The sequence below is a fragment of the Ips typographus genome, linkage group LG1, assembly GCF_016097725.1.
Source record: "Ips typographus isolate SLU linkage group LG1, UJ_Ityp_2.0, whole genome shotgun sequence".
Lineage (NCBI taxonomy): Eukaryota > Metazoa > Arthropoda > Insecta > Coleoptera > Curculionidae > Ips > Ips typographus.
In genome coordinates, this window is record NC_138422.1 from 10046400 (window position 1) to 10070945 (window position 24546).

Genomic DNA, 24546 nt, shown 5'->3' on the forward strand with positions numbered 1-24546 from the left:
GTGTACAATTGTCACTTTTACCTATCAGTTCAGTCAGTAATTGCGTTTTACACTGGCAAGAGTGGCAAGTTTTAGTGCAAAACTAGTAAAACTAGTGTAATTGTTTCCTAGTAAAGAAAGACATATAATTACAAAAATTGTAAACTCAAATGTATATCAAATAAATTGTATTTGATTAATTTGAACATCTAATAGCTAAGACTGAAAATATAAAAGTTACTAATTTCGCCTTACTCTACTTACTAAAATAAGTTGGGATTATTAGTCTTCTTTTAAAATTTTTGGGTTTTTAGCCAGTTTATTTTGTTCCATCACATTCTTCTGCTCTTCTTTTCTGACGCTAATAGAACTACTTATTCGTACGTAATCTCTCTTTCTAAAAGAACAATGAACGTTACTGCCATAATAGATTGTATTTCGGAAAATGTCTGATTTACAATCTACTAACAAACACAATCATAAAAACAAATTTTACAAAAAAATAATCTTCGAAAACTTTCCATTAGATTATTTTATTTCATCATATAAAACTTTCCTTAACCTACATAATATATTGATGCCAAAATTATCTATAATCAATAAAAATCACTTCGGAATTTGTTTTAATCCCAGATTGTTATTGCATGAGGTGAAAATCCTGATAAAATTCACTCACTCTTATTATAAATCAACAATTCGATAAGTTGATTTAAAGTAGGTTTAACATGTCGTGTACTTAAAATGGATTGTTTTGAATGAATACTTGAAGTGTCTGTAATTTAAAAAATGTAAGTTATTGAGTTTAAGATTAGTTTATTTTTGATAAACTTACACATAACTCTTTTTAGAAAGAATTTTTCACTATACTACTCTGAACACAAGTTGCATGAATTTTATAACAGCAAAAACTATCTTGTCACTATCATGTCAATGTAAACGTTTTTCAGAGTCTGATAAAGAAAAGTATCGTTCATTACACGCGCCCGGAATGAGATCTTCCGTTCTTGCATAACTCCATGAACCTGCCACGGACGCACGGAAAAAGCCTAGTTTCGGTACTGGTAATAATATATACAAATTTTAAAAAAGCTGATTTACTCCAACTGATCGAACCTCTATGAATTACAACCTTGACAATTTAAACTCGTGTAAAAGCCAGCTCAGTAAAGATGGTTTTCCAAGGTTAAAGTTATGTGTAGCATTAGTATCTCTTTATACACCTACTGTGCAGCCTTTATTTGGTTGTATGACGCAAGCAGTAAATTAAATTACGGCAATATTGTATTATTTTGTTGTCATCTGTTTTATTCCTTGATTTTTGCAGTCCATTTTTAACTTAGCGGAACCGGTTAGCGCTTTTAAACTCCCATTTCCTGTTCGATAAATCACTTTTTGACGACAAGTACATTGTAAAGCGGTAATAACCATTTTATTATACCTTAAGTAAGTCCATATGCAGGGTGCTGGTTTAACGAGTGTACAAGTTTGAATGTTTGAAATGTCATTTAGTTTTTTTGAACCCCCTGTATATGCTGATCTTTCACGTCATGATACGGTTATCATGACGTGAAAGATCAGTTTAAAACGGACATTTTGAGCTTTGTACAGTCGATGATACCCCAAAAACGACGCAGACAGGGAATTTTCAAATTTTTATGCAATCTCCAAAAAAAAAAGTAAAAATAGTCAAATATTTCAGAAACGGTTAGTGTTACGGAATTTTTACAAGAGACCGAAACTGTTCAGAATGCAGCTGCTAATTTCGAGGATTTAAAGAAACGCGTTTAAATTTTGTAGTCAGGGGACAGGGGGGAGGTTTATTGGACATTAGTTATTACCTTCCTGGCCCTTCATTAGTAAATAACATGGATATGACGTTCTTATCGCACGATAAGTAAGAAATAAGGCTGCATGTGGTAGGTACAAGATTATTTACCTCTGAAAGATAAAGGGCGTTGGTTCGAATTCAAATAGTTTCGGAACTAAATTTATACCTAATTTTTAATTTATGTTCGAATGTCAAAAATTGTTATTTTTTTTTAAACATATTCGCAAGCGTTAAAAAAGTCCATTTTAAAATATTTTTGCCTTATATTCGAAATACTAGCTCTACGAATAATAATAGCGTTTTAAAGGGGTGAATCGAATTTTCACCATAATTTACAGGTTTTTCAAAAAATTGCAAAATGCGTACCTGTAGATATTTATTTATACTTTATTTTGTGGTGTCCCAGATTTAAAGAAACCCAACAATAAAGAAATTGCAACAAGTCGAAGTTGCAGTATTTGAAAATAAAACGACAGTTAAAACGTAACCCAACCTAACTTATAGCTAGCTGTTCTCAAAATTGTAATTTTCTCGAAAGAAGATCTTTATCATGGGCGTTTTCTTGATCGTTTAACAATAATATGTGGAAAATATCTTTGTAAATTTGTTTGGAAATTTGTTGAGACAGGTAGTATTGGTCATTTAAAAAAAAAATTGCCAAATGATCATTGGTAAAAAATTATGAAAACGAGGGGGAAAAGGAGGAGGTAAAAAGTAGAAAAATGCAATAATCAAATAGAGTGATTCCATTGAACCACCAATTATTACTAATTAACAGAACAATGTTTTTTTAAGATTAATGAAAGACAAGCTTTTTAGACGGAAAATAAATAAGAGAGAACTACCACGAGTCGAAAGTCGAGATAAGAATCTTTAACATCCCAAGGGTCCATATTAGGACACCTAACCATATACCTGTTTGGATTTAATAACGTTGCCCAGATTTCTCTACTATTCTGCCTTTTTATTGCTGAACCTGATTTCAGGGGCGTACATTAAAACAACCTTTCTAAAAACGCTCTTAAATTTCATTAAAATCAGAAAACAGAACTTATATAAGTAAATATTTTTATTTCCATGCAGTTCTAAACAAGTTTACATGTGAGGATGTGTCAAATTTTAAGACTATTTTTGGATACGCCAATGGTTGATTCCAGGTAACATAATCTCAGACTGCGTGACGCCCCAAAAAAGGCAGGTATATCAATACCTAATCTTTCTTATTGTTGAAGTCAGATCACGCTGAAATTGTACAATTTGCCCTGAACCAAAAAAAAGAGCTTAAACCCTTATCACTGACCCTAATCTGATCCAAACCCAACTTCAAGCCTAGCCTGCAAATTACATATTATTCCTTTCTCTCATTTTTACCATTCTCGAATTTCCCAATCTACTGATGGGTTGGTAAACAAGGCAGTTTTCAATTAATTTTTCGTTTATACAGCGTTACTGCATATCAATTTTTCGTATAGTCCCTGTTAGAGCACTGTTTTCTCTCCATATGGATTTTACAACTTGGTAAATATTAAGAATGTGCCTGTCATAAAACCCTGCTTGACTCGGATTTATTGCTATAAGTACTGTGTTAATTTGTTGTACCCCAAATTTGCTGCGTATATAATTTGCCACACGTGTATAAAAAAATGTCCTGTTTATAATATATTTATCGCTCTATGTACACAATTTTTATGTACACAAATGGTACTGGAAATGTCAATTTCAGTAAATATTTTGTACATCTCCGGTTCACTTATCACACTTTGAGCACCTTTAATTGCGCGCCATTATTAAAAAGAAATCCCACTTATTTACATTACCTTAACGATGGCCTGTTAAATTCAGAAAATGTCTACCTTAAAAAAAAAACGACCAACTTACGTCTTAATTACCTGAACAGCAAAAAGTTTATCGATTCCTGAATAGTTTGCTGATGGTAATAAGAAAACCGTGCTGTTTTTACGCGGTCATTATATTCGCTATTAATGCCTAATAAATACTTAATATCTCGCAATTACAGTAGAAATAAGTGTGACAATGGTTTTGCCATGTTTGGGTTTACAACATATGTTTGAAACATGTATGGCAAGATTGTTGACACGTTTCACTTTGTACAAAAAGCAGCAAATTGACATAAATATTATTTTTTCGCTTCGCTTTCCAAGAGATTTAGCTTTATAACCTGAATTGTGACTAAAAACATACAAGGTGTTTGTGGGATCATTTTCAAAAAAGTTGTTTTGATTAGTCTAATTCACAGTTTGGTTAAAAGTAAGAAGAATTAACATCGGATATACTACTTGGATATTGGTGCTAGTCACAATTTTATTTTTGTTAACTAACTTGTACGAAATTTTGTCACATTTTAAGAATTTATATATTTTTTTTCTACAGTGTAGCAAAAATGAAGATTTTTTCGACTGTGACGTCACTCTACAGTACTTGGTGATTTTTTGTATAGAGAACAAGAACAATCCTAAATATGTATCTTCAATAATATAAGTATTCAATTTTAAGTATAAGGATATTCAAAAGTAGTCACAACATTTTTATTTATGAAAATAGAAGAAAATCTTTACAATTAACGTGAATGGATTAGTTGAACAATTTATTGAACATCAAATAAAATAATGCAGTATGTAATATTGTATTTATCGGTTATTTCAAATGGAACACCATGGCTTTTATCTCATTTTTAGACTTATGACTTATAAATGCGGATTTGCAGTTCTTTTTTAACTATTTCAAATCAAAAATTATTTTGTGAAAATATTGAAATTTGAGTGGAGTGTCAAGGTTTCAATAACAAAACTTGTCACCATTCCCAATTTTTTTATTTATATCTGGAAACTATAACCAAATTATGAACAATAACCAGTGAATTATAACAATAAGAAATAATTAATAAAATTATCATTCTATTGCAAAATTGCCCGAAGTGTGTGGTACAAAACATGTCCAGGACATTTCGTTGAACCTAAAATACTTAAATACCAGCCATGATGTTCCATTTGAAATAACTGATCAATTCCTAGTTTAATACTGTGTTATTTTTATTTGATGTTCAACTGTTTGGCAAGATATATCTGTCAGAAATCAGAATATGATCCATGTCCATCACCAAATATTTCGTCCTTAACAATTTCTTCTATTTTTAAAAATAAAAAATTTATAAATAAACACTTTTATTATGGACATCCCTGTACATAAAATTTGTTTACTAAATCAACAATGAATATTTATATATTTTTTTAAGTGATTAACACTTTGTAAAAGAATATGAGAGGAACATGTCATAACTTATTTGTTAACAAAGTATTTATCCAAAAATTGCGAATTTTAGGAAAAATGAGTTGCAATAACTGAACACTTCTCATAGAGTATACTCATTTGGTTAAAAACAATCCGCATAATTTTTTCCTAGATCCTAGGAAAAAATTTCTTTAAAATGTAATCATTTTATAAAATACCTACATACGATAGCTTAAGGGATCTAATGGATACTCCAAACCAGAAATTTTTATCGGAGCAATTCGTTTCAATTGGCTAGCAGTTTCAATAAACTTTTTTACAAAGATTGAAAAATTACGATTTTCAACAATTTTTCTACTATATGCTTCACCTGACCTCCAACCTGACTTTATTTTCATTAAAAAAATAGTGATTTACCAGATTGACCTGTAAAAATGCCAAGTTTTGCGGGGTTTAGAGATACCAGCCGGCGTTATTCCAACTTAATTATTGACAAGTTACCATTTTTCTCATTTTCTTGAAAGCAGTACACGGTATATGTGTTTTTTTATTCGAAAAATGCATGTTATATAATTGAAGTACAAACCAATGAAAGTGAAAATTTTGCCAAAACTGTGAGCGACATTCAGTTTAGTAATTTGCCTAATTTTCCAGAATTGATCTATTGCAATTCTTAGTAAATCATTCTGTAAATATTTTCCATTTGTGTTAGGTTGTTTTTTTATTCGAATTATTTTAATTAAATGTTATTATTAAAAAGAATGTATTTATTCATATTTTAGCGATACCTCACGGAATTGCGAATACACATAAAAATGCTCACTCTTTGCTGCTCAAGTTTGTGTGTTTGTCAAATGTACTTTCAAATTTTTGTTCTTGAAAATACCGACACAAAGCATCTCAAATAAACCAGTTCTAAAGATAATCGGAAGCTCTAAAAATTTGATTTTGAGACTAAAACATAAAAAATATTACACCAAAAATTAAAAACTGAACCAAACAAAAAACACTAAAGTAACCAAAAACGAAAAAATGACTCTAAATACACACACACGAACATTATGTTAACTGCTCATAAGGATTGTAGACTCACACTAAGAAATTTTCTAAAAATGTTTGTTGGTTGTACGCCTTATTGGTATTTGATATTCATAAGGAGAAGAAGGAGTAGGAAGAGTTATGTCATTCAAATGAACATACCCGAATATCACTATTCTATCATCTTTTTTGGTTAATTGAATGGAGATGTTCAAATGAAATAGGCTACTCTCTGATCTACTAATTGCTTCTGTCATTTTGCAAATTAATAATTAGTGCAGCACAGTGAGTAGTTTGTGATTGGTCAAAAAAAGCAGCTTTCAGCTTGCTGCTTTATCTTGACCAATCATAACCAACATTTTTGAATGCATTTTTTGATATTATGGTGGCAATTAAATTCACCCCGCAATTATCTTTGAACTCCTCCGAAAGACATTCTAAGCCGTCATAGTCAGACACAACAAATAACCAACTTCCCTCCATATTTAGACACGCAGATCCAGTTTGTTTGCCAAATTTACTTGGTAGTGCGTGTAGTTAGTCCTTGGAATCACAGGGTGTGTTTAATTTCTCTGGTCGAGGGTTATTTACTTAGCAGCAAAGGGCGCAGGCCCTATTATTCACTTCAAACCGCCCTGGATAAACCTCTACACAAGGCTATATAGAAGCTCTATTTAAACATGTTCGCTTTCATGTCTTAGCCAAGTGCTTTGTGGGGGCCTTTTTCATTTAAACTGCATAATTTTACGCCGCAACCTTAACCGGAGTTACGAGGCTGTAACTTTTCCCCAAACAGCTGTTTAGGGTAAACTCTGGAACCAATTTAAAATTTCATAAATATCAACTGCAGAAACAAACCAGGTGCGCCAGCTGGTCGGTTCTGTTTATTTCAGGATATAAACAATATTTCACAAAGTTTCTGGACAATATTGCTCCCTGGATTGCAGTTTCCAGTTTCGTCCTCTGTGTTAACATTGTAAAGGCCAGTTGGATGCGGCTTTCTGAGATATTCATATGTTTAAATTGAAACTCGCCACCGTTGTATTTGCAACATTAGTTTCAGAAAGTAATGCAGTTAGTTTGCAGCCTACCTAAAAGCTTTTCCCTGTTCTTGAAATATTACTGCATTAGTGTTCTCGTTTTGTTACTTTGTAAGTAATATTATGTAGAAGCCGAATAATAAATTGTAAGAGTATTTATTGTAAAAAAATATACTATTTGAAAATGCCAAGCAGTAGGCAGACTTCTTCAAGTATTGTATAACGGCCGTAAAATTTAGTTTTACGCTGATGGACGTCAAACTAATGCTCAATGAATTATATAATAATAATAATAATAATAATATTTATTGTGCAAAAAAGGATACAGTTTAACTCTAAAAACTAACTAATCTGTATAATTTAATAACAACAACAGGTAGTGAAAAAAGATCACCAAATCTTGCATTGTCAAAATCATGACCCCTCTAGAGTAATTTGATTTTTTTAATTATGAGGTTGTTACGTCCGAAATTGTATAACGACAACGTTGCACGAATTCACTAAAACAACATACGATTTTTAACTGAAATATTGCGACATTTTTTTTTTGAAAAATATTGAACCTGCTCTATATTTTTTTTTTAAGAAAATTGGGCCAAATTTTGATTTTCTGTAATATCAGGCTTGACATTTTCTATATTTTCAATGAGAGAAATAAAATATTAAGTTATTTTGTTTGCATGGTTTTGTTTTGGGAATGTTAACGGCAGTGTTGCCAGGACTGAAATTTGAAAATTGAAAAAATATTGAAAATACAGTCAAAAAATTGAAAAATGAGTGGAAATGTTGAAAACATTGTTATAAACTTCACGATTTGCTTGAAATGTTGAGAATAAAGTCAAAAACTTGAAAATTTACTAGGGATGTTGAAAACATAGTAAAAAACTAGAGAATTTACAAGAAATGTTGAAAATGTGGTCAAAAACTTAAAAATTTACTATAAATGTTGAAAACAAAGTAAAAAAACTAGAAATAAAGAAAGCAAAGTAGAAAAACAAAAAATTTGAAAATAAAACTGACTTAAAGCACACTTAAAAAACTCAAAAAACTTGAAAATTTACTCAAAGTGTAAAAAACAAAGCCAAAAACTTGATTTGGATATGTTTTTACAAAAACAGTTTTGGCAATATTGCAATAATGTCGTATTATATTAGAAGAATTGTCAATTTGACAACACTGCGCAAATTTAATTGTTGTATGTTTTTACAAAAATGATCAATTTGGCAACATCGCAATCTGTCATTAACTGGGAAACTGTCACATGCTTTTCCGTAAAGCTATAAAACTACAAAACTTGTTTAAAAGCAAGCAAACAATCAATTTAAATCATATTATTATGCATTTTATAGGTATATGAGTTGTTTTCGGCAGTTGATGTGAAACTGTTTATTGTAGATATATTTCGATCTGTTACAATGGTGTCACAATAACTATCAAATACAACTCTATGAAGCTATCAAATTAAAAATCATTGCTTAACAGGCAGTACAATTAGTACAAATCATATTTAATGCTTGTTCTATGAATACAATTTTGACAGTTCTGACATACAAATATATGTTCCGGACCTAATTTAATCCGTTACAAACGTGTCACCTGGCAGAATCCTTAGCCACTAAAATAAAACAAAATCACTTGAAAAGCGTATAAAATTAAGGTTAAACTATGTTATAAGTACTTTATAACTGGAGAAGTTAAATTCTGACAGTTAACGCGTCAGTTTTGGACATATTCAAATCTGTAACATTGGTGGTAACTGTCAAAATCTTCTCAATGAAGCTATAAAGTGAGAAAACTTTCTTAAAACTAGTACAATCAAGTAAATTTCATATTAAATGTTTTTTAGAGCTCCTCGAGCAGGATTTTTGACTGGATTAAGTTCCATATGTTAAAATGATGCAATCTTTTAAATACCACTTTATCAAGCTACAAAAGTAAATAGTTTAGAGGTTTATGAGTGGAATTTTGCCGATTCCGATTTTGTGTTCGTTTTGAGTCCAGCAAATACATTAATAGCATTTTAAGTGAATTTCGCAAAAAGGCAAGTTTTTGGTTAGCCACGTGATTTTGATACACCCTGTATAAATAAAATTTGTGAAAAACCAAAAAATGAACAAGCTTGTAATGAGATGAACTGAATTTAATCCATAACCCTGTACTATTTTTCCATAAAATTTGTGACACAAATTCAGGCACATCCTGTATAAAAAACTCGGACAGGTAGTTATAGAAAATATTATGTAATTTTAAAGTAGGTAATATTTCAATTTCATTGCATTAAATCCTTGGAGTCCTGTATAACTATAAACAAAATTACAATTCACATAGAAGTCAACATCTACTAATTTATTTTACCACCAGCATCAATGTTTTAATCCAAGGCTAGAACACGAATTTGTTAGTATAATTGCATCTACTATTCTATTGAAAACCGAGCAATCTTTTAATTTTCACTTTACAACAGGAATAAACATTCTAGGTGTGTCGTTAAGCTTTCAAATAAAGGTAATGGCGTTGCTTCAATAAATGAACATAAAGCAACAGAGTCTTAATGATATCAAAAATGAAAAATGGTCCTAAATCACTATAACATACGCCCCAGCAACGAATTTAATCAAAAGCTCGACATCAGCATGAAACGTTTTCGCTTAATTAATTTTTATGATGTTCAAGTCTGACCGCAAGTCAGCCATATAAGAACTGTTAATGTCTTTTTGGATGCATTGTCTTGAGCTTAAGTTTTGAATGTTAATGAACGTTCTACAGGCTCGTAATATCTTTTTGTTGTAATCATCCAAAAAATTCGTTTGCATTCGATACGTCCCTGTACAGGTCACAATTATTAGGCCATAAAAATTTCGTATACACAGAGAGTTTTATTATGCATGTAGTCGGTGTTGCATACTAATCGTGGTCCTCATCTTTGTTTCAAGAAAAGATGTTTTTCTTATGGAAATTTGCCAAGGGTCAAAATTAATTATCCGTATGAATTTAGACTGCCTACTTCATTTTGTATGCGGTTTTCAACTGCCGTTTTGGACCATTATTTAGATTAACATTGGCTAGGAGGGAGCATATTTGATATCCAGAAGGCTAAATTGACTTTACAGGTCAAATAATTAGAATTTCAAGGGGTCTAAAATAATAAGTAATTTGGACAGCGTATCCAATATGTCGTCCCAGAAATGAATTGTTCAATCTTTAATCTCTTAATTTTTAACTTGTCTTGTTTTATATTTAATGAATAAAGAGGATATAATCTACAAAAAACTGAAAATGAATGGTTTCTATGTCCGCCATACTACTAATAAAGATACTTGTGATTATTAGTTTCTTCTTCCTATATGGAGTCTTGGTTTTGGCGTTTTATAAACTTTACACCGAAAATTATCTACAATAAACTTTTAATTTGACAGATAATCAGCATTATGGACGCCTGGAGACAATTAAAAGATTAAAGCTTTATGAATGCACGTACTTTTGAAATTTGGGTCACTTTTAAGCTCCTTTTGGCATGCACATGGATGACAGTGGTTATTTTGGTGTAATAAATTGGTTTCTTTTTATTTTTAATTTATCGACCATTACTGACTTTTTTATAAGTGGCATTTTGATGTATGTGGTATTTTGCGAGATTAAATTTAAATCTGTGACACCCTATCTAGTGAATAAGCTTGTTTATATGTTTGGGTTACTAAAAATAAGTCGGAAATCAGTCAAAATTAAAAAAAAAGCCATATGTTTTAATGTTGTTTTATATCCTAGAATCTATCTTAATGGACTAAATTAAACCAAATGTCATCTATTTACCCTAAATGAAATATACTTTTATAAAGGCAGATAGTTGAAATGGATCCCATTTTTTTCTTGGTTGCATCTATTTTGCTTGTTACTGCACTTTAATTTTGGTAAATATGTACTCATTATTCAGACTTTAAATAATTAATAATAACCCTAACATCAAAGGGAAATTAAATTAAAGCCCAGGAGTATAAACATAGATGTGCTAGAAAATATGTCTTGTATTATAATATTATAATCAACATGTTATTCACTACTTTTTTTTTAAATTACTCCGCAATTAAACCTTTTCTAACACTCAAATACTCAAATACACTTTAAATCACATGACGCAATTTGTTTTATCGCTAGAAAGAAATTGAAGTTTCTTATCCATTAACTTTGGCTTACAACTAATGTCCCAACAATTTTTTTTATTGGAAATGTTTGTAAGGGTCATAATTTTTTCCTATGCAGAAGCTATTCCTAAAACACATGGTTTTTCTATAAAATATATGATAATATTATTTGATATAAAGTATGTGTCTTACACGAAAATGGCAAATTTTGAAATGGCAGTTATAAGATACTCTATCAATGTCAGAAAGTGAAGACTGAATATTTGACTGCTTCAATTTGCCGTAAAATTTCGTATACTACTATACTACTAGTATTCTATTTACTTCCTTGACAAATTATTATAATAATTTAGTTACCAAATTTACTGTAAAAATCATAAAGAACATAATTATTTTTTCTAATTTTGGCATATAAAGTGACACTTTTCAAAACTGATTAGAGTGACAAAACGTTTTACTTTATGTAACTAGTTACATAAATAGCTATTAAAACTAGAAGAAGATTAAAATCTTATTCCTTAATTTTCTTTAAAACAATTTTAAAGTGTTTTTTTCACTAAGTATAAAGACTATAAAGGCCTTTAACATAAATATATCTTTTGTTATTTACTAGGTCCCTTCTTGAACTAAACAAAAAATTGACAAAATTGCACTTTTGACAAAAATTACATTCTTCCAATTTTGGTATGAACAGGCCGTCGCGCCATTATTTGAACTCCAATTTGTTTCATTGGAAACAGCATGATAAATTCTACAAAATGTGGCAAAACTTACATTTTTAGCTTTTCACGTTTCCAAGATATTGTATTTTAAAAAATACATATAAAACCGCCTCTAATTCCCGCACCCCCATTCTTTCATGTTTTTTGAAAAATGGAAAGTTTTTAGTGCTGTTTTTGAACTTATTTCACCTAATTTTTTAGCATAAATATGTCCTTTGCTGTGAATTAAAGCCTTTCTGCAACTAAATAAAAAATTGAATAAATTGCATTTTTGACAGGCCCTAGTGCCCTTATTTGAACTACAATCAATTTCATTTAAGCGCCATTGGAAAGAGCATAAAAATACTACAAAATCAGTTAAAAACTTGTCTGTCTACACTTTTTCAAGATATTGAATTTTAAAAACTATTTAAAAAGCACCTAATACCCCGCCCCTCTCATATTTTTCTCCAGGTACAATAGGTAATTATTGTAAAGAGAGGAAGAAAAATATATACAGTGCGTTTTTTTTAACGCGCAACATAGGATTTCACGTGTTAAATTTTTAAGCCGATGTTAGACCATGTTATTTTGGAACTACAAGTATAAAACTTGACGGGTGGCTGTTTCGTACCCTGAAGCTTAAGTAAGTTTACCAATTCGGCCTAAAAAGTGTTGAAAAGCTTGCAAAAAATAATCTTTTTTCGAAAAGGTTTTATCGTTTCATACTCCCTGTATGCATTGTTGTTCTTTGTTGTTTTTGATACTGGCACGGCAGGTAGCAGGTAAAATTTGGCGTAGAAAGTAAAACAGGGTGATCATTAACTTTATATCAAGAAAGTTAAGAACAAAAGAAGTATTTTTATAAGTGAATTGTTCAAATTGACCTCCGTTTGAAGCCAAACAGTATATTCCAAACAATCATAAAATGCCCTTTTGACGTTCAAAAGATGTCGGGTCGTGATGCAGTCAAAATATGTCACTTTACCTGCTACCTGCCCTGCCAGTATAAAAACAACAAGGAACAACAATGCATACAGGGAGTATGGAACGATAAAATCTTTTCGAAAAAAAATGATTTTTTTTCAGTTTTTAATCACTTTTTAGACCAAATTGGTAGACTTACTTCAGGGTACTAAAGACACACCCGTCAAGTTATAGACTTGCAGTTCCAAAATAAAATGGTCTAACATGGGCTTAAAAATTTAACACGTAAAATCCTATGTTGCGCGTTAAAAAAAACGCACTGTATAAGAAATATGTAATTCTATTTATTACTTTGTTTTTTAAAGTTTGTTATATCCAAGTTATTTGTTATCTCTAATATTAATTATGTATGTATTTAGTGACATCTATGTCATGAAGAATCGTCAAATCTAATCCTAGTCCTAAAAAATGTGGTTTTTGACAAAAACAACAAAAAAAAAAAACAAATAGTTTTCTTTGAAAAACCGATAAGAATAAATATAGTTAGTATCTTCTATTAACCAAACGTGAACTTCCATCACATAAAATAAAAAGAAAAAACATAACTACATAATTTTAGGTTAGGTTAGGTTAGATCTGAATAAGTGGATCTGGCAACGTTTCATCTGTAAAAAATAATTATGACAGCTTGTTGGAAATTCAAATAAAACCTTTGTATTAAAAAAGTTATGAGTTTGACAGAAAAAGTATACAAATTTTAGTTGTTGGCAGTTTGACTAATTTTAGATTAATGATCACAAATCAAGTATTACAAAATAATTATTATTATAAATGATTGATAAGTAAAGTAAATTTTCTTATAAGTCCACCTAAAAAGTATACAAACACTTTCTAGTTTCTAACTTCGCTCCTTTTTAGCTTTTTCCCATCCACAGTACGACTTATCTCGACCTTACCAGTCTCAGCTGTTTAAATTGATTTGTTGTAGTTGGTAATTTTAGCCGAGAGAGCACATGTTAACCATCCTAATGAACAGTTCAAATAAATCTAATCTAGCTGATTGTTTGTGTATGAACCTGCACCATCGAGTTAAAATTGTGTGGAACAAGCAAATGAAATGCGAAATAAAGTTTTTGTCAGCACCAAGCTATATCAATTGACCTTAATAACGTTTCAAATTTCTTGAGCGAACATCATTAAAACTTTGCTAATGAACCTCTCAACTTTCTGGCTAAAATAAATTAATATTTTCCCCTCTTAAACCGAAAAAAGACTCAACTCTTCGCGATATTCTTTTGAGGACCACTCATCTCGATTTAAAAGAAACCCTGTTTTTCCATTTCCTCGTGAATTGTGTGTGTACGTAAGGAACGAATCACAAACGGACTTATCTTGAAAAACACGAATCCCCGTTTTTAAACATCCTTTGTTAGAATAATCAAAAACGATCCTTTGTTCGTTGCAACCCTTTTTAAAGTCTCGTTTACATAACGCATTCGAGTGGCCATTAAACCGACGTTAACGCAGCTGAGCAAGCTATTTTGGTGTTTGGAGTTTTCTCTACGTTTTTCCAGGTTAGTCACGCTAATGTGTGTCTTGGTTTCGGGGTGAGTCAGGGGATATTTTCACTTGTTTGCGTCAGTTTTGTTTGTATTTCGGGAAATTGCTTTGACATTTGATCGATCAACCCTAAATTTATTCAAGAAAGTACAATTTTCTACCTTTTAAGTAATATTGTAATGGAGGGTTTCATCAATACATACTATCATACATGGGAGGTATTTGTCATGGAAATTTTCTAGAGAGAAATTTTTAACGCCAAGTCATACATTTAATTATTATTCAAATAAACACAATTATTATTATTTTCCTGAGTTATAAAACCAACCGTTTTAAGAACAAATTTAGTATGGATTTATTAAAACGTACTATTGTGGAACATTTTATTTATCATTAATTTGTGTCAATTTCGATCTTAAATGGTAATGAAGAAACATGTTTTTATGATGGCGTTATGTGTTTTCCATTTATTGGCTTGATCATATTACGATAAGACTTCATAAACAAAAATATGCATTAGAGTTCAACTCTAACCATTTCGGAGATATTTGTCTATTTTACTTATTTTTAAAAATTACATAAAAGTTTCAGCGACTGCAAAAAGTTCAAAATGTTTGTTTTGAACTGCTCTTTCACATTATGCTAACCGCAAGACGATTTAACATATACAAGGTGTCCAAGAAAACAATCACATTTGTAAGTAACGCCAGTTGTAACCGCCTTTACCGGGTTCTATGTAGGTCTAAACTTTCTCCATTAGATGCAGAAAGTAATTCTTAACATTTTTGTTTTTTTTTGAAAAATTTTCGTAGCCCTAGCATTGTTCAAGATATTTACAATGCTAGGGCTACGAAACGTTTACCGACCGTACACAGCTCAAAATGTTTCTCTTGAACTGCTTTTTCACCTGGTGCTAATCGCAAAATGATTTAACATATACAGGGTGTTCAAAAAAAAAAATTGCACATTAAAATTTTTTATATTCTGACAGTCGTACTTATTAACTGATTTACTTTTAAAAACATACATACAATATACAATAAATAACAAAATATGCTATTTTGTTAAAAACATCACTTATCTAATATACGTTAAAAAAACCAACTAATAATGCAAAAATAGTAATGTGTTTGTTTTTTGTCACGTTAATTAATTACCACACAGTAGATATACGAACATTGTCTCCCTGATGATGTAATAGTGTAAACGCAAAACGTGGGCGGCATTATAATAGTCGTCTATTTGCTTAGCTCAATTAGTAAATCTACTCGAATATTAATTAGATGAAATCTTACCTCCACAGTTTAGGCTTGGATCAGATCAATTAGCTCAATTTAAGCTTTGTTAAAGATTTGACTTTGTTGTTAATGTACAGGGTGTTTGAAAATATTAATACCAGAGAATCAGAGACAGTAATTAATGTTTTCTTGATTCCTTTGATTTGCAGTTTGACGCTCTTCTGTATTTCGATTTTTGTCCACAAAAAGGTTAAACAAATTAGCCTACATGCTTATTTTTAATAACATATTTTAATTCTAAAATTGTTTTAATGTCACACATTCAGATTAAATTGTTCCGTTTATATTGACAAATTGCTTTTATAACAATTTTATTAATTTATGAATATTTATGAGGACAATTCTTTTGTTATGTCTGGAATAATCAATAAATTTTTATTTAATCCATATTTCCGTTATATTATCTTATCAAATTATCATGCTATAATTTGCTATTAGGCGATTTATTGAAATTACCTTTATTTTAGATTTAAAAAAATCACACACGTGGCATATGGTTAAACTTTAGTGTTATTTGGTTATAAATAGTTTTATGGCCAATGACATCGACGTATTTAAGGTTAGCTGTAGTTTATACAAGAAAAACTACAAATATGAAAAATGTTGACATTACACATACAAACTATACTCTGGGTTATATCGGAAGCAGGAATCAACTTACTTAGATCAATTGGAACGCTCTGTATATATATTATTATAAATTTATCAATACTCCCAACGGTTTCAAGCATGTTTTATGTGTCAACCTAACCTAAATTCAACGGTTTTTCAGATAAATAGATATTTTCACATCTTGATATGTTATTCTTTTACAAACAGATTTAGATGAAGCAAAACCTCTTGCATGTTCTTCCAAAGTCAATTGAAAAGTTTTCCAAATGTCAGACAATTTTTTTCTTCAGTTTTCTGGTAAAAATACCATTTTGGGAGCAAAAATTATATTCACTAATTTTAACGCTTTTTCTTTTCTTGCGTTAGTTTTTGCTTTTCTTCTGTTAATTTAGTACAATATAATTTGTTTCACAAAAATTATATTCACTAGTTTTTTCCTTTTTGTCTTCTCTCTTTTCAATTTTTCTTCTAATCTAGGAGAATGTTCGAATAGTAAATTTGCGTAAAATTTATATTTTCTAATTTAGGCGCCTTTTCGTTTAGTTCTCCTCTCCTTTCTTGCCGGTTTCAATCTTTTCACTTTTATTATATAATGCCTTCGTTTTATTCATCTCTCCTTTCAATTTTACTACTTTTAATCTGGTAAAAAGAAGCAGTTTTGCCGCAAAAATTATATGTATCTACTAATTGCAGCGCATTTTCTTCTTCTTTTTCAATTCTTTTACTTTTAATCATGTAAAATACACTTTTTGACGTCAAAATTAAAACCGTTGCTGTTGGCACCTTTTCTTCTTATTGTTTTTATTTTAATTTTTGTAGAACAACCATTTTTATAACCAAAAGTCTGGATATACGCAAACGAGTGGCCATTTTAACCCAAACCAAAACCACAACCAATTTTGGCGCTAAAAATTTACATTGTTGGCACTTTTGGTGCAAAAATTTTGGCATTTTGGCACTTTTGGTGCAAAAATTCACTGGTTTTGCCTTTTTTCCTTTGTTTTTCTTTTCTTCTTTCAATCCCTTTTTTTAATGTGGCAGAATGCTAACCTATTGAATTGGCATAAAAATCTTCTAATTTTAACGTATTTTCTTTTCTATTTTCAAATCTTTTTCTTTCAATTTGGTAGCAATATACCATTTTGATGCGAAATGTATATAGGCATATCTGCTGAAGGCGCGTGGTTTGGTCACATAAAACCATTTGCTTCTATCACCTGGCAAATTACTCCAAATTTCACAACACATTACTAGTGTTGATGTAAGTAAACGCAAACACCTTAAGTGTTTAACTATTGAGGGTATTTCAGAATCGCAACAGATGTCAATATAATTATAGTAGATTCAAGGCCTCAAACTCAATTCAGTTTCGTTAGTTGATAGAACTGGGATTGATTCAATGAGTGTTACGCATTCAGTGTTATTGAGATTGAGAGCAACTTCCTGCAAGGTTTGAGACCGAAATATGTGAAAACAAAAACAGCGTGCGGTCGACAAAGTAAACACATAAATCTTGGGCGTAAATGAACCGAACAGTTCAGGCTAATCCATTCCGAACCAATAAACTTCTCCTACAATCTTGAACAGGCAATAGAGTACGCCTATTAAGTATTTTTTCCTCCTTCGGACATTTTTTTAGCATGGTAATCAATAATTGCAGGCGAACACGATATGTTTATGAGGCCGGTGTTTAATTTTATGCACCGTCCGCTGCAATACGTAAACAAAAACGTGTTGTTGGAGCAAAATGTCAGGGCAAACTCATGCAAATTTATTTCTTGCAGCTTTCTTTCGATCGTGACTGCACTTTTTCGCACTCGGATTTATCGATAGGTTGTGCATTTCTAATAGGAGCATTTTTAAAATCGATTGGCGCCTGAACCTGGTGCAATATTGCCAGATCGTTCCAACTTTTTACCTTTCTGCAGCAATAATTCACTTCACTCTATCAAACAGTCACTAGAGTGCATGCAGTTCTGTTCGAACTGTACATGCAGCCTTGATGGGGCACGCAGTGCCTATTACTGCATAATAAATCAACTGAGGTAATCCTGATATAATTGACAACGTTGCAAGTTCAACTCGATGGTATCATATTGGGAAATAATTGGCATGATTATAGAGAAAGGTCGGTGCACGATAAATCCTAGTTATAGAAATTACTTTTTAGGATCTTTTAAGGATATCTTCGAAAGTATTAGGAAAATCGAAATTTGGTTTAACTTTAAATTGAGCAATTTTGCCCCAATTAAAACTTTCTAGTATCTCTTATACTTTCCGAGATCCCAATGGTGAGGATCGAATTTGAATTACCCTGTATATGTGTCTTAAACTTGAATAACCCTTTACAATAGTCGGGTAGCAAAATAAATCGACTAGAAGCTTACCTTAACCGAGTAATCTATTAGAAAGTCCTTGTAAAGGCGACAAAACGAAACGGAAATGAAACTCCAATTCCAGAAACTATTTAGTTTGCCCTAATTCGATTCCGGGAACGACGACGACGAGGGTAAACGGGGCTTTTCCCCTGGGGGGGCGGCTACTGACACTCCGCGCCATTGACTGGATAATTTCATACTTCAAAAACAACGATTAATCTCAATTTAGGGGAAATTTAATTTACTTCGGTAATTAAATGACGACAGTCGTATTCCCAAAAAACTTCGGGCCTGATTGGACAGAGGGATAGCGCCCAAATTGATGATCATGCGTGAATAGAAAATCTCATTACGCAGCGTGGTTGGGAATAGTGATAATCCAATACACTGTGTTAACATGTAATTTGAATATAATTGTAGGTCAGCTGGAGTTTTTTTCAATATGCCAAAATCTCGAGTTTCGCAAATCAATTTGTAATACAAGCTTTATGTTATCCAGCCGCTAATTAATTGTGTTTATATACCAAAACTGGTTGGAAGTCATTAGTAACATTTATGTTATGAATAACTAAACTAGGATATGTCAGTTTATACAAGGTGGCCCAAATTGATTGAAGGACCTGTTCTGGATTGATTTCTTAATTAGAAACGAAGAAATGAGTAACTCCTCTCAACAATTATATAAAACGCATCTAGAAAAAAGGTACCGAAACATGAATGTCGAATATAGTATAAAAATAACTGACACTAGAAGTTAGAAATTTTTTAATAAAAAATTAAGGGTTTAATTTTCGGTTTTTAAGTTAAGGTACTTTTAAGAAACAATGTAGTTTTACCACAAATGAAGTATACAAAATGTGTATTAATAATGTAACGGGCCTAACACACAAATTACAAAATTAGTTTTATTGGACCAGAAAAATTAATGCAAAAGTATTTTTGCAAATGACGTAGCTAACTATGAGCGTTACGACTCTCCATGGAAATCTCCATTTTTTAAATGTTCTTCTTTTTCTTTAAGTGTCATCTTTATTACAAAGTTTGACTATCATAACTAAAGATTAGTTTTAAACGAAACAGTGCAAGAAATGTTTAATACTCCAGCTAATCCCAGCTCTAATTTTCTAGCCATTTTATTTGCAAAATCAATACAACTAGTAAAAAGAAACTATCCCAGAAACAAATTTAAAATACATACATGCACGTCACCTTTTATCATTGATGTATGGGGGATTGATTTGTTCTCTTTGAATATGATGTCTTTTATGCGTATTTTTGATACTGCAGATCAAAACAGTTGGCAGTTGTTGCATTTGTACCATTCGCTCAAGTCCTTCAACCATGAATTCTTTCTTCTTTCTATGGATCTTTTGTGGATCAGTGTTGCATCGAGCTGTTCGCAGATGATACAGTGATTTACATATCTGGGAGTAACTTGAATCTTATGCAGACGAACATAAACAACGATTTGGAAAATATATTTAGATGGCTATGTAAAAATAAGCTTAGTGTCAATCCACTCAAGTCAAAGTTTTGTCTGTTTGGGAGAAAAAGTAGGTTGAGAAACGTCTCCTTGGAGCAGCTCGATGTAATTATGAATGGCACCAGGATTAAGTACGAGAGTCAAATAAAGTATCTGGGAGTCATTTTTGATTCCGAACTGAAGTTTTATGCCCACGCTGATTATATAACTCGAAAATTTTCAAACAAGGTGGGCTACATTTCGAGAGTTGGAAGACAATTGTCTATGGAGACCAGACTGTTATTGTATAACTGTATTGCGGCCCCTCATCTCAAGTTTGGTCTGCTCTTTTGTACGGTCTACCTGGTTTTAAGATAGATCAGATCCAGATTGTGCAAAATCGAGCAATGAGGTGCATATTGTGATGCAACAGGTATACTCCCATCGTAGCAATGTCCACGACTTTAAGCATGTTACCTGTCCAAAAAATGATTGTGTTTGCCGTTCACGTGTTTGTGTTTAAATTAAAAAAAGGACTGTTACCACCATATATGCAAGCGGATCAAGTCTTTTGACGAAGTCCACAGTTACAGCACGTGAAACTGTTCTGATTTTGTTTTGAGTGGAAATTGTAGAACAACACATATGTTCAATTCAGTATTGTACAAAGGTCTTCGGGATTTTAATATGTTGCCCAATGTAATAAAAAACTGTGATAATTTGAACAATTTTAAAAGAGCCCTAAGACAACATGTAATTTAAGTGCTTTAGCTTGTTTTTGTATAATGTTTTTACTTTTAATTCGTTATTTGTTTTTAAAGAGGTCCATATTTGTCCATTTTATTTATTTTATTTTTTTACATTAATTTTAATATTTTTTTTTGATTTGCATGATTTGTCATATTGTTTATTTTATAGCTACATGCTAAATAAATACCATTATTATTATTATTATCTTTTGCACATTATTTTTCCCTGGATAAGAAGATGCAGCAACTGGTATTTATTTCCCCTCATGACATGTTTGCGTTTCTTAATAGTAAGTGTCAATTCTTTCGCTATCTGCATCCTTCGCAAAACCTCCTCATTTGTCACTCTCTCTGTCCGCGATATTCTTAGTATTCCACGGTACATCCACATTCCAAATCTTCTTGATATGCATCTGTTTTAGTGTCTACGCTTCCATTTCATGGAAAAGGCCTCACAAGGCGAATTTTAAGCTTAACGTTTCTTAATTTTTTCTTGATGTGGCTCTAGCTTTTTCCACTTTGAAGCTGACTTCCTCAAAGCTATCGTCATTTCTGTTGAAAACAGTTCCCAAGTAATTATAGTTTATCACACGTTAAATTGTTTGACCATGTACGGTTATGTTAGGGAAGTTTTGTGGTGTTTGACACCACCATTATTTTTGTTTTGCTGATGTTAAGTGATAATCGGTAATATTCACTGCATTCTACTATTCTGTTAATTAGATCTTTTGGAGTTTCTGCAATAACAATCGTATCATCGGCATATCTTATTTTGTTTATTGGGTGTCATTTACTTTGAAACCTGTATCTTGCTCTGAACTAGACTGACGTTCACGTCGTTTAAACTTGCTGGTTGGTTCATATTCCTCGTTTTCCTAGAATTTTCAAATACCAAAATTATAGTTCACAAATGATCTACTACTCAGGTGATGTATTATAATTTTAAATTTAATCCAGTAATAAACTGATTCAGCTGTTGTAACTGATTATAATTAAGGGGGTAAATTTCACGTGGTTTCACCTTGTGCTCTTCGAGATTGATTTTCGAGCCTAATGAGAAAGGGGAAGCAAATTTTCCAACCCCAGTCTCAAGGGGATCAGTTTAATAAAGCTTGCCAGTTGAAAAAAATTAATCTACGGCACTGCAAGGCGATCCATCTGATAACAATCTGTATATTCGGGCACGCCCCTGTGCCAAAGTAAAGTAAACCAAAGCAGAGTATAATTTTAGTACGTTTCTATTTCAGGCAGAAAGGAAAACAAATTTCGGTCGCTCATAAAAGTTTAAAAGGTGCTAAACATGGTGTTTGGACAGAAATTATGAGTTTGCGTTGTTGTGTAGATCTAACCGGTTTTATAAGCCCGGGGGTCATCGATAATGGGGGTGGATTTCGAGAGCTGTTTAAGGGCAATCACGTTTTTTTCTCTCCCGATTTATTTCAGGTAATCCTTCTCAATATCCAGGCTGGATTTATAAAACGCTTTCAAAAACGACCCATCAATCACTCAACGGGAGCGAGGCATAAAAAACCGGTTTGAAAAACTGGAAGTTTGGCTTATTAACCTTGTCGCTGAACCTGCTCAAGGTGTATTTTGGGAAGCTTCATTCCACCCAGACTTTAAAGCTCTCCAGAACATGTTTTGGAACGAAATTATTAATTCATGGGATTCTGATTTGCTTGAAAGTGATGAAAAGTTCTGGAAATAGTCTCAGTAATTTTGTATGTAGGTGAATGTACGAGTTTTCCAATCATAGTGCTACTATAACTATAGGATAGGTTTAGTAATAGGTTTGTACTAAACTCTCGGATGTTTTGTAACTTTTTTGAGGCATCATGGCACTAAACAAATACTTCTTCATCTCGAACGGATTCAATCCAATTAGTCAATTGGATCAGATAATTTTCAGCAACAAAGCAGCATAAACAGATGGGATTTACTGTTAGAATTGACTAGATCCTAAAAACTAATACAACAGACATATTGGATTTCAGTGAAAAAACAGCTGTTTTAAAATATAAGGTCTGAATCAGTACATGTAAGTTATGTAATAAGTAAAATATGAAAATATGTGATTGAATTTTAAAATTGAAAGCACTCAACGAAAAAAGGCTAATAATACATGGAAATAATAATATGAGCGTGAGAATGAAGTAAGTCACAATATTATGAAATAATTCCGTTTAAAAAGTAGGGAATATTTTTTCAATAATTTTCTGAAAATGAACTGAATCAACACGTCATTTATTATTGTTGTGCGAATTTTTGAACGTGCAAAGGACATATACCGCCATTTCATTTGATTTCAGGTAGTCTTTTTTTTTATATTCCAGTGTCACGTGACAACTGTTCTTAACCTCAAAACTGTTAAAATTTTTCCATCATTCTGCAACAATTGCAGTTTAACACACTTTTGGAAACAAGACGCGTTTCTGAGATTTATAATAGTTATTTTGCCAGTTGTCACGTGACTGGACAGCTAAATAGTGTTCTAGAACCTTGTGAAAACTGTCATCAACGTGAAAACTCAGTCCTTTACGTCACTTGACATATGACTCGTAGTCTACACTTTTGGACTACTAATATTTTAATAGTTTTAAATTTTATTTATCGCAAAAAAACTTATAGTTTTCGAAAAGTAACCAACATAACCTCAATAAAATATAGTGTTATAGTGTATAGTCTTTCAGAAGTGATAGTTGTTGTGCAACATCTGGTGACATCTGTACTTAACTCTATGAGTTAGAAAGTACAAATGATGTTCCCAAATCTAGGAACAGGCCCATTAATGCCGCATCATTCGGTAAACATCGATCTGATTGGTTAAAAATGGTGAGGTTTGGATTTTTGTTTATCAATCCCAATTTCTTATTTATTCTGACAGGTTTCGCCGTATTACGGCTCATCAGAGAGGCTATAGGGCTTGATAACCAAAGAACAAAACCTTCATTCCTGTATAGTCCACTGGATGCCAGAAATGATAGTTGTTGTTGTTTCTGATGAGCCGTAATACGGCGAAACCGGTCAGAGGATTGGGATTGATAAACAATAAACAAAACCTTACCATTTTTAACCAATCAGATCGATGTTTACCGAATGATGCGGCATTAATGGGACTGTTCCTAGATTTGAGAACGCCATTTGTACTTTCTAACTCATAGAGTTGAGTACAGATGTCACCGGATGCTGCACAACAACTATCATTTCTGGCATCCAGTTTACTATACTGGAAAGAAGGTTTTGTTAAATTGTTTTTGTGGTTTTGTTAATTGTTTGCGTAATTTTTGGTTATCAATACGGAGAAACCGGTCAGAGGATTGGGATTGATAAACAATAAACAAAACCTCACCATTTTTAGGGTTTCAGGTTGTAATACGCAAACTTAAACCTAAATATTTCAAAAACGCTTTGTTGAAAAAATACACGGTCAAAGATTTATGTTTTTTAGTATTAACCCCTGTTTGTTTTTCTGTTCCTCCAGTGATTTTTTTTTCAAAAAATTAAAATTTGTATTCTATTTAAGATCCTTTTTGTATCATTTGCAAAAAGAATCAAGTTGCTTTTTTTTCAGAAAAAACATCTTACA

General features: G+C 31.7%; 1 protein-coding gene across 2 annotated transcripts in view; it reads left to right on the forward strand.

The window, feature by feature from the left end:
• Positions 1 to 415: 415 nt before the first annotated feature.
• The window catches only part of LOC145724511 (uncharacterized), a 101548-nt gene continuing 77417 nt past the window's right edge, over positions 416 to 24546 (forward strand). Inside the window, exons 1-2 of one of the 2 annotated variants that reach the window (XR_014177018.1) lie at positions 416 to 767; positions 828 to 1256. The gene's annotated coding sequence lies outside the window, so the exon portion shown is untranslated. Of the gene's footprint in view, positions 768 to 827; positions 1257 to 24546 lie in introns of those variants that run through there. The other variant, XR_014177015.1, reaches the window with a different exon arrangement.